The sequence below is a fragment of the Eriocheir sinensis genome, unplaced genomic scaffold (assembly GCF_024679095.1).
Source record: "Eriocheir sinensis breed Jianghai 21 unplaced genomic scaffold, ASM2467909v1 Scaffold1285, whole genome shotgun sequence".
Lineage (NCBI taxonomy): Eukaryota > Metazoa > Arthropoda > Malacostraca > Decapoda > Varunidae > Eriocheir > Eriocheir sinensis.
In genome coordinates this window covers 21,801-32,500 of record NW_026110612.1, presented here as the reverse complement: position 1 = coordinate 32,500, position 10,700 = coordinate 21,801, and the positions used below count along the sequence as shown (strand labels likewise).

Genomic DNA, 10,700 nt, shown 5'->3' with positions numbered 1-10,700 from the left:
ATATATATATATATATATATATATATATATATATATATATATATATAGGAGAATTGGGGTAGACGGACTGAAAGGTAAAAACAATGTAGGAAAATGTTTGTAGTAGAGATAGATAGGTCAGAGGAAAATGAGTGAATGAACTAGGAGAGTGATTAAAATATAGAGGAAAGACCGAAAGATATAAAGGAAAATTATTATGTTAGATGTAGCTCAGAGAAAAAGGAAGGAAAGAACTCGGACACTGGAGAGATTAGAGAGGGAAGAGAAAAAAACAAATAGCAACAAATATTTTACTCGAGATAGGTCAGAGAAAAAGGAAAGAATGAACTGGGAGACTGAAGAGAACAGAGAGGAAAGAAGGAAACAAAACAAATATATAAAACGCTGGATGATGAGACGCGTGCGAGGTATGGCGGAACGCAGAGACAGGAAGGAAGGCCGCTGGAGGGAGACGCGTGGGCGGAAGATAAAGTAGTGACAAAGAGTTTAGTGGAGTGGAAAAAGTGGGAGGGGAGAAAGTGGCCGCGAGGGACAAAGGAAAAAAGGAGACAACGGTGAATCAATGAGACAGGCGTGTGTTGTGACCTCCGCAGAATGTGATGGCCATAAATCTCTCTCTCTCTCTCTCTCTCTCTCTCTCTCTCTAATTATTACTTATGTGTATTTTCCTCGCGCATAAAAGCCATTATTGCTGAGCCTTCCACCATTACTTATCTTTCCTTCTCATCCTTCCTCTCTGCTTCCTCTACTTGATTTTCCTTCTCTTTCATTTTCCCTTCTTCCTTTCCTTCTTTCCATCCTTTCTTCCCTTCTCATCCTTCCTCTATCTCTCTGCTTCCTCTGATTCCTTTTCCTTCTCTTTCTTTTTCCTTTCTTTCTTTATTTCTTTCCTTCTCTCCTTCCTGTTTTTCCTTCTTCCTTTCCTTCTTTCCTTCCTTTCTTTCCTTCTCAACCTTCCTCTGCCTCTCTGCTTCCTCTGATTCCTTTTCCTTCTCTTTCTTCTTCCCCTTCTTCTTGGTCTCTGTTATTTTTTTGTTTTGTTTTCCTTTTTGTTGTTGTTAATATTATTGTTCTTGTTGTTTTCCCTCCATCCTCTTCGTTCTCTCTCCATATTATTCTTTTATTCCCAGCAGTCAGTGTGTTTCTACATTTTTTTTTTGTTTTAATTACCATTCTCACTTCTTCGTTTTCATCTTCCTTCATCATCATTTTCATCGTATTCTTCTTCCCTTTCTCCCCCCCCCCCTCCTCCACCTTCAACTCCTCCTCTTCCTCTTCGAAATTTCATATTCACCAGCTCTCCTTCCAGCCTCACTTCATCCTCTTTAGTTTCCCATAACCATTACCTTTTTTCCCTCACAGCAACACCCGCTATTACCGTCTCTCACCCACCTTCTCCATTCTCGCTACATTTCCTGCCACGCTCCTCCGTCCCCTTACTGTATAGTGCTTGCCCTTGTTCACGATATCACAAATTCATCTCGCTCCTCTTTTCTTCCCCTGGGCTCCTGCCTCTCTCAATCTCAATACCGTGATATATGATCAGGAAGTGTATATTCTTTATTATATATCGCTATATTTCGAAAGTTTGTTGAGTGCTTTGCTGTACATGCTTTAAGTTTTCTTTATGTTGTTCTCATTTGTTGTGTTGAATGATTTATTTAGTGAGACCGAGGCTAGTTGGCTACGGAGGCAAGTTGACACTACTGTATTGTTTCCTACATATGGTGGTAGATGGCAATGGTATGCCTGTCACGTGACCACGGCAGGCTGCAGAAGCATGATTTACCGGAGCTTGGTAAAATTTGGATGGTTTATATCCTCTGTTGTAACATATTCTAAATTACCTGAGACAACAAACATTTTTTTTCGCCATCCAATAAAACAAAGCTTCTAAACGGTTTCGTTATCACTAAAACGACATTTCAATTACAATTTCGTGTTTGGGGCAAATTGGCACAAAAGAAATGCGGCAAATTGACGTAAAGTTAACTTTTCCACCACACAAATATTTGTTTTAATTAGCATATAATTGGAGATATGTCTTATAGTATTTATTGTTCATAATTATCAGACTGATAAAGATTTGCTTTTTGCTTCTCTCAGCTGTGATTCAAATAATGAGTTAAAATAACTATTTTCATTCCTAGTCCTTTTAATTGCTGTTTGTATTATTATTTTGAAGACTTTGTCAAAGCCTAGTTTGAATCATCAGAAAACTTTTGTCTGAACATCGTATTCAGGTTTTTTCGTTTCTGCCCATAACATCCATTATTCCTTCCTGCTGAAAATAATTATGTCAATATATAAGCTGTGCCTAAGGAGGATGACCGTTCTAATCCTTCAGACTACCGTCCCACAGTTTTTGCTTTCTTGTCTTTTTTAAAGATATTGAAACAGAACATAAAAGGAAAGTTCTCCATAATTTATCAACTTGTGACCTTCTCCCTGACATGGCGTTTCGCTCGGCCAATGCACGTCGCACTGCGGGAGAGACACTCGTATTGGTATACCACATGTGCCTGTAGAATTATAGCGACAGTACCTTTGAACTTGAAGAAAAAATGTACTTGTTGAACATTAATTTGCTTCTAAAGTTGATTTGAGTATAAAACTGCCGCAGTGATTTGGGGAGGGAGGGAAATGGGTGTGAGGAAAAAAAGGAAAACGGAGGGAAAAAGTGAGTCGATAAGAGACGATTGTGTTTATGTCTTCAGCCCCGTTCACACTGTACCGACTCTGGGCCACGACAACCCAGCGACTTTTCCATTTGACAAGTTGGTTCCCACGCTCCAAGAAGGGGGGGGAGGTTTTATTGGGGTCTTGGTATCTTGCCGACTGTCTGGGACTTTCGGTCAATTAGTTGCCAGCATGTCTAACCCTCACGACCCCAGACTCCCGTCACGACGTCGGCGCAGCATTCGGCACCAGTCTCAAGACCTCTCTCAAGACATGCCCGACCCTTTCACATCAACACCCAAGTCCTCGTGTACCCTAGAGTCGTAGGTAGTCGTGGCCCAGAGTCGGCACAGTGTGAACGGGGCTCTAGAGTCGTGGGTAGTCGTGGGCCAGAGTCGGCACAGTGTGAACGGGGCTTTCCACACTCTGCTGGCTGCAAATTCTCTCTCTCTCTCTCTCTCTCTCTCTCTCTCTCTCTCTCTCTCTCTCTCTCTCTCTCTCTCTCAAAAATTAATATTTGTGGCTATTTACCCCATTCATAACCGCCATTACCGCTGAGCCTTCCCAACCTGTGCTTATCCTCCCTTCCCATTCTTCCTCTACCTCTCTGCTTCTTCCAGTTCCTTTTCCTTCTCTTTTTTCTTCTCCTTTTTCCACGTGTTTCATTTTATTTCTTCTCGTTCTTGCTCTCATCTGTATTATCCTTGTTCTTGGTTTTCTGTTTGCTCTCCTCATCGCCTTCGTCCTTTTTTCCGTGCATTTATTGACTAATTTCTTACTATCTCCCTCCATTTACTCTTAACACTAAGATGGTTTCTGGATTTTTTTTTATTTGAATTTTCTTTTCTCACTTCTCCATCTTTCATTTTCTTCATCATTTTTCTGCTCACCTTTCCCCTCCAACTTCCATGCTCACCATCTCTCCTTCCAGCCTCGCCTCATCCTCTTTAGTTTTTCATAGCCAATACCTTTTCCTCTCACAGCAACACCCCGTTATTATCTTCATTCACCCACCTACTCCATTTTGGGTACATGTCCTTCCACATTCCTCCATCCCCTTTTTCAATAACACTTGGCCTCTCACGATATCATAAGTTTATCTTACTGCTCATTTTTTTCCCATGTTCTACCTCCAGCCCTAACAAATCTAGGGAAGGCAGGCTTTACTAAAATATATATATATATATATATATATATATATATATATATATATATATATATATATATATATATATATATATATATATATATATATATATATAAATATATATATATATATATATATATATATATATATATATATATATATATATATATATATATATATATATATATATATATATATATATATATATATATATATATATATATATATATATATATATATATATATATATATATATATATATATATATATATATATATATATATATATATATATATATATATATATATATATATATATATAATGGACTGAAGAGGTAACTATGGCAGACTTGTGTTACTCACACATTCGCACAGACACTCTCTCCTTTCTCAGCACAAATCAATCCACTTATGTTTCACATCCTTGACTTTAGGGAAGCGATGTAACCTTATAGGCGGAGCTTCTTTTAGCCTCGAATTAAATTTGCATCTGTACACCAAACAATAAGCCATTGGTGCGCGGAGTGACTCAGGTTTCCTTGCTCCTCACGCTGGTAAGGGAAGATCGGAATCGAACTTACTTGACCCGAGTACAATTAGTCTACGCCATGCACAGGGTGTGCTACTTATCTGCCGGAAACGGATCAACATTGCCCTCTTCTACTCCTGCTATTGCCCGTAAAAACAGTGCTTTCGTGCTGACACCCTGCCTGCTCAATCTCTTCTGTCTCTGCCATTCAGGATATACCTTTCCTTCCTGATAGAATTACGCGTACATACAAGCTATGCCCAAGAAGGGTGACCGTCCCAATCCCTCAAACTACCGTCCAATAGCTTTGCTTTCTTGTCTCTAAACCTTTCACGACAATCATTAATAAGAAAGTTTTTAGCATTTATCAACTTCTGACCTCTCTGATCACCGGAATGGGCTCCGCAAGGGGCGTTCTGCTGGTGAATTTCTTGTGTCTGTCACGACGTGAGTTCAAGCCTTGGTTAAATAAACTTGGGGACGCATGTGCCCGAGGCTTTGTTGATTCTACTTTTCCTTACCATTTTTTACAGCAAGAGAGGCAGCTCATGAAAAAAAAGTAGAAAAGTCCAGTAGGCGCTACTCCATCAAAGGGAAAAAGAAAATGAGAGCCCAGAAAATAGGGCAATTTCAGAAGCAGAGGTGTACTGATACTCTTATCTTGAAAGAGTTCAAGTCGTAGGCATGAGGGTATACAGACGGGGAAAGGCCATTTCAGACTCTACCAGTGAGAGGGATGGAAGAATGAAGATACTGGATAACTTTTAAATAAGAGATTTATATAGGATGGGGACGGGCTGGAGCAGAAAGTCCTGTGCAGCGTAGCCGCGTGAGGAGGAAGCCAAGCAGTTACAAGGCAAGAAGAGTAGTTAGCGTCAGAATATCGATAGAGGATAAAGGCAACGTTTCGGCGGAACTTCAGAGGTAGAAGACTCAGTAAGTGAGTGGGAGCTGAGAGACGAAAAGTTTTTGGTTATACTCCGTCCAAAAGGGTTGTGTATGCCCCCCCCCCCCCCCCAACCCACCCACACAACACATACTCCATACGAAAGCGGACAAACGACTTGTATACATATACAATTTATGAGCGGAAAAATATAATAGATATTGTACAGAACGGTTAACCTCCAGGAAGGTAAGTTACCAAGAGATACGATGTTTTTAGTTGAGATCATGACGCCAAGTATGTTTGGTGCATGTAGAAGGGGACAGTTGTGTGTTATCGATGAATAAGGAATACATGTTCGGAAGACTGTGTTGGGTTGAGTTTTTAAGGCATTGAATGACGTAAGTTAATTCTGCTCCATTCACAAATGATCTTAAGGTCAGATGATAAGCGTCCTGTGGCGTCCAGCCTCCATTTCTGTGATGCCTGTTTTGACACACACACACAAAACACAAAGGTAGGCGGTGGTTGAGTGGTTAGCGTGCGGGCCTAACATTCACGGTGCTATGGACAACGTCGGTTCGAATCCACGCTACCACCTGGGATTTTTCAATCACCGCCGAGTGGCCTAAGACTACCCACATGCTGTCCAGAAGACCACAAGTCAACCCGGACTCTAGAAGAAACCGTCCAGTGAATCAAGAATGAGTTCCAGGGGCAGCATGAGCCGAGCATAACTAGCGCCACTATAAAAATTGCCTGCGCCATGACTGGCTTGGGCCGACCACCAGGCCCCTGAAGAAAGCCTACCGGCGCTAAAGGCAGAGATGTAAAAAAAAAAAAAAAAAAAAAAAAAAAATCGTAAAGAAATGACAAAAATACTTTTATTTAAAAGAGCCCCCAACAATTAGAGACCTCGTGTAATGATAAAAAGTACAATAGCAATGATAATAATCAAATTATTATTATTATTATTATTATTATTATTATTATTATTATTATTATTATTATTATTATTATTATTATTATTATTATTATTATTATTATTATTATTATTATTATTATTATTATTATTATTATTATTATTATTATTATTATTATTATTATTATTATTATTATTATTATTATTATTATTATTAACAACAACAGCAGCAATAATAGTAATACTAATATATTATATTACTACTAATAATATAACAAAAAGAATGTGATTATAATTACAATATAACAACACTGTCCATCCACATCCTCACCTCTGTGTTTGGCCAAGACTGACGTGACAGGAAGCAGCAGGAGGAGCAGGAGGAGCAGGAGGTTCGGGAGCCAGGCGAAAGGAAAGGCGCCAGGTGGAGCGGTCACCTCTGCTTGCTCTCCCTCCCTCCTCCTGACCTCCCAGCCCTGACGCTGCCTTTGTGCCGGTGCTTGGTCCGCGTGATGGCTCTCCAGACTACTACGCAGGGTGAGGAGCAGTCGTTGTTCTTGTTGTGGTGTGAGCGGCGCCCTGCAGGATGAGTCATCTCGCCCGCCCGGCGCCCTTAGCATCATCCTCGTCTTAAGTTCTCCTAGGCGCACTACATTTCCACAGACTCTTTGCTTTCTTTTTGTCACTATATTTATACAGTTACTCATGATTAGATTCAGTTGTTTCTTATATGTTATTTTCTATATCAAATTGTTTCCATGATATTTTTTTTACTTACAATCTTAGTTTCCTTCATTGACAATATCAGTATAAACATGTTTCCTTCGAGCTATTCGATGTAACTCATGTCCATAGAGAGTCTCTGGGCTAATTTTCTTCCCGGCCTCACATCAGTTCAAGTTTTCCTTCCACTTCTGAATCGTGTTGTGTTGTCATGGTGACTTGGAGGTTTGGTCACTTCCTTATTTCATCCGTCAGCATTACCGCTTCGCGTGCACCTGCCAACCTGTGCTCCACCAACAGGCGCTGTCAGCAGGACAACAGGCTGCCTTGGATTCACCAGCACGTTTTACTCATGCATCGCTCACCACTCCCGGTATCTGCGGCAGACCCACGGCCCCCGCGCTCTCATTTTTGTTTGCCTTCTTTTTACGGGCGCACAAATCGTTCCCGTGATGTTCCAAATTCACGTTAAACAAGAGCACCGGCTCGTTGTTCTGTGCGGCATAATGATAACAGCCGCAGCGTAATGGCTTGCAACTACTTTTTCTTTCCATGCAAAAAACTTTTACATAAATGTTTTCGTTTTTTAAATGAAAATATTAAACGCACTTAGCGCTACCGAACCGTGGTATTACTTTTCTGTCGTGTATCTGTGGAAAAATGCAAATATTTGTATTACTTTTTGTATACATGTTGATGAACTTGCTGCATTTGCGGGTGATTCTTCCCTCATTCTCTGTACTATCCACTCCGTCCTTCTCCCCGTCCTGCTGTGCCACGCCCTTAACTAAACCATCCTTCTCCCCGTCCTGCTGTGCCACGCCCTTAACTAAACCATCCTTCTCCCCGTCCTGCTGTGCCACGCCCTCAACTAAACCATCCTTCTCCCCGTCCTGCTGTGCCACGCCCTTAACTAAACCATCCTTCTCCCCGTCCTGCTGTGCCACGCCCTTAACTAAACCATCCTTCTGCCCGTCCTGCTGTGCCACGCCCTCAACTAAACCATCCTTCTCCCCGTCCTGCTGTGCCACGCCCTCAACTAAACCATCCTTCTCCCCGTCCTGCTGTGCCACGCCCTTAACTAAACCATCCTTCTCCCCGTCCTGCTGTGCCACGCCCTTAACTAAACCATCCTTCTCCCCGTCCTGCTGTGCCACGCCCTCAACTAAACCATCCATCTCCCGTCCTGCTGTGCCACGCCCTTAACTAAACCATCCTTCTCCCGTCCTGCTGTGCCACGCCCTTAACTAAACCATCCTTCTCCCCGTCCTGCTGTGCCACGCCCTTAACTAAACCATCCTTCTCCCCGTCCTGCTGTGCCACGCCCTTAACTAAACCATCCTTCTCCCCGTCCTGCTGTGCCACGCCCTTAACTAAACCATCCTTCTCCCCGTCCTGCTGTGCCACGCCCTTAACTAAACCATCCTTCTCCTGTCCTGTGCCACGCCCTTAACTAAACCATCCTTCTCCCCGTCCTGCTGTGCCACGCCCTTATAACTAAACCCTCCTTCTCCCCGTCCTGCTTTGCCACGCCCTTAACTAAACCATCCTTCTCCCCGTCCAGCTGTGCTCGCCCTTAACTAAACCATCCTTCTCCCCGTCCTGCTGTGCCACGCCCTTAACTAAACCATCCTTCTCCCCGTCCTGCTGTGTCACGCCCTTAACTAAACCATCCTTCTCCCCGTCCTGCTGTGCCTCGCCCTTAACTAAACCATCCTTCTCCCCGTGCTGCTGTGCCACGCCCTTAACTAAACCATCCTTCTCCCCGTCCTGCTGTGCCACGCCCTTAACTAAACCATCCTTCTCCCCGTCCTGCTGTGCCACGCCCTTAACTAAACCATCCTTCTCCCGTCCTGCTGTGCCACGCCCTTAACTAAACCATCCTTCTCCCCGTCCTGCTGTGCCTCGCCCTTAACTAAACCATCCTTCTCCCCGTCCTGCTGTGCCTCGCCCTTAACTAAACCATCCTTCTCCCCGTCCTGCTGTGCCACGCCCTTAACTAAACCATCCTTCTCCCCCTCCTGCTGTGCCACGCCCTTAACTAAACCATCCTTCTCCCCCTCCTGCTGTGCCACGCCCTCAACTAAACCATCCTTCTCCCCGTCCTGCTGTGCCTCGCCCTCAACTAAACCATCCTTCTCCCCGTCCTGCTGTGCCACGCCCTTAACTAAACCATCCTTCTCCCCGTCCTGCTGTGTCACGCCCTTAACTAAACCATCCTTCTCTCCCTCCTGCTGTGCCACGCCCTTAACTAAACCATCCTTCTCCCCGTCCTGCTGTGCCACGCCCTTAACTAAACCATCCTTCTCCCCGTCCTGCTGTGCCACGCCCTTAACTAAACCATCCTTCTCCCCGTCCTGCTGTGCCTCGCCCTTAACTAAACCATCCTTCTCCCCGTCCTGCTGTGCCACGCCCTTAACTAAACCATCCTTCTCCCCGTCCTGCTGTGTCACGCCTTTAACTAAATTTCCATCCTATCCACTTTCCATTTTATTCCTTAAATTCTTTTTATTTGTTTTTTATCAGCTTGTTAAGGTACGAAACCCTAAGATAACCTTTCATGGCTGACTAAAGGAACCCATCCTCATCATCACTTTAAACTTAAGATATATTTTTGTTGTTCCCTCCTTCTCATCCTTCACTACAGTTTCTCTTCATCCTCTTTCTCTGAGTTAATTTATCCAGCTCACTGATGCCCGTTGTCTCCCTTATATTCTCACTGAAATAACTTACACGATCGCACCCTTTTCCCCTTACACATTGGATCCTCATTTCATAGCACGGAACTCGCCTCTTCCTCTTTAACCTCCTTCTCTTCCTCCACTTTCTGCATTCCACTCGTCTGCCGGCGTCCGTGACCTTTCCCTTTCTCTCTTAACTCTTCCTCTCCTCCTCTTCCTCCTCCCGTTATTGACTCACTCACATCGCGCGTCTCGTTTATGTTTCTTTATCCCCATCCTCTTCGTCTTTCTTCCTCCTTTTCAACCTCTTTCAACAAACTGTCTCTGAAATATATTTTTGTCCCCTCAAGGCCTCTCTCTTCCTTCCTCCGAGCCTCCAGTTCCGATATAAACTGTTTCTTCACTGTAACATTTTAATTGTAACTTTTTTCCTGTTTTTCTTTCACTTCTGTTTTCTTCTTTCTTCTTCTTCACTTTCCTATTTTCTTCTGCGTCTGCTATGAATTATTTTGTCTTTTTCTTTTCTCTTCCTTCATCATCGTCTTTGTCATCTTTCACAACTTTACCTCAACATATTAATGGTAACTTTTCCTTTTTTTCTTTAATGTTTTCTCCTTCGTCTTCATCTTCCTATTTTCTTCTGCGTCTGCTATAAATCATTTTGTCTTTTTCTTTTCTTTTCCTTCATCATCGTCTTTGTCATCTTTCACAACTTTGCTTCAACATATTAATGGTAACTTTTCCTTTTTTTCTTTAATGTTTTCGCCATTTCTTCTTCACCTTCCTCTTTTCTTCTTCAACATCTGCGTCTGCTATATTTTTCTCTTCTTCCTCTTCATCATCGTCTTCGTCTTCTTTCACAACTTTGCGGCCACTCGTTCCTGGAGACAAAGCATAAAGGTTAATTACTGTAAATAGAATGTCCCTGTGTGTGTGTGTATATGTGTGTGTGTGTGTGTGTGTGTGTGTGTGTGTGTGTGTTAAGGAATACAAAGTGGACATGAAATTCACACACACATACACACACAGATAGAATGTCTGTGTGTGTGTGTGTGTGTGTGTGTGTGTGTGTGTGTGTGTGCGTTAAGGAAAGCAAAGTGGACATTAAATTCACACACACACACACACACACAC

General features: G+C 42.7%; 1 long non-coding RNA gene across 1 annotated transcript in view; it reads right to left on the bottom strand.

Moving 5' to 3' along the window:
- Positions 1 to 10,444, bottom strand: part of LOC126989746 (uncharacterized) — a 16,926-nt gene extending 6,482 nt beyond the window's left edge. The window contains exons 1-2 of the long non-coding RNA XR_007743664.1: positions 9,619 to 10,444; positions 6,494 to 7,535 (exon numbers count right to left, since the gene is read on the bottom strand). This is a non-coding gene — a long non-coding RNA (uncharacterized LOC126989746). The remainder of the gene's footprint in view (positions 1 to 6,493; positions 7,536 to 9,618) is intronic.
- Between the last annotated feature and the right edge of the window lie 256 nt (positions 10,445 to 10,700).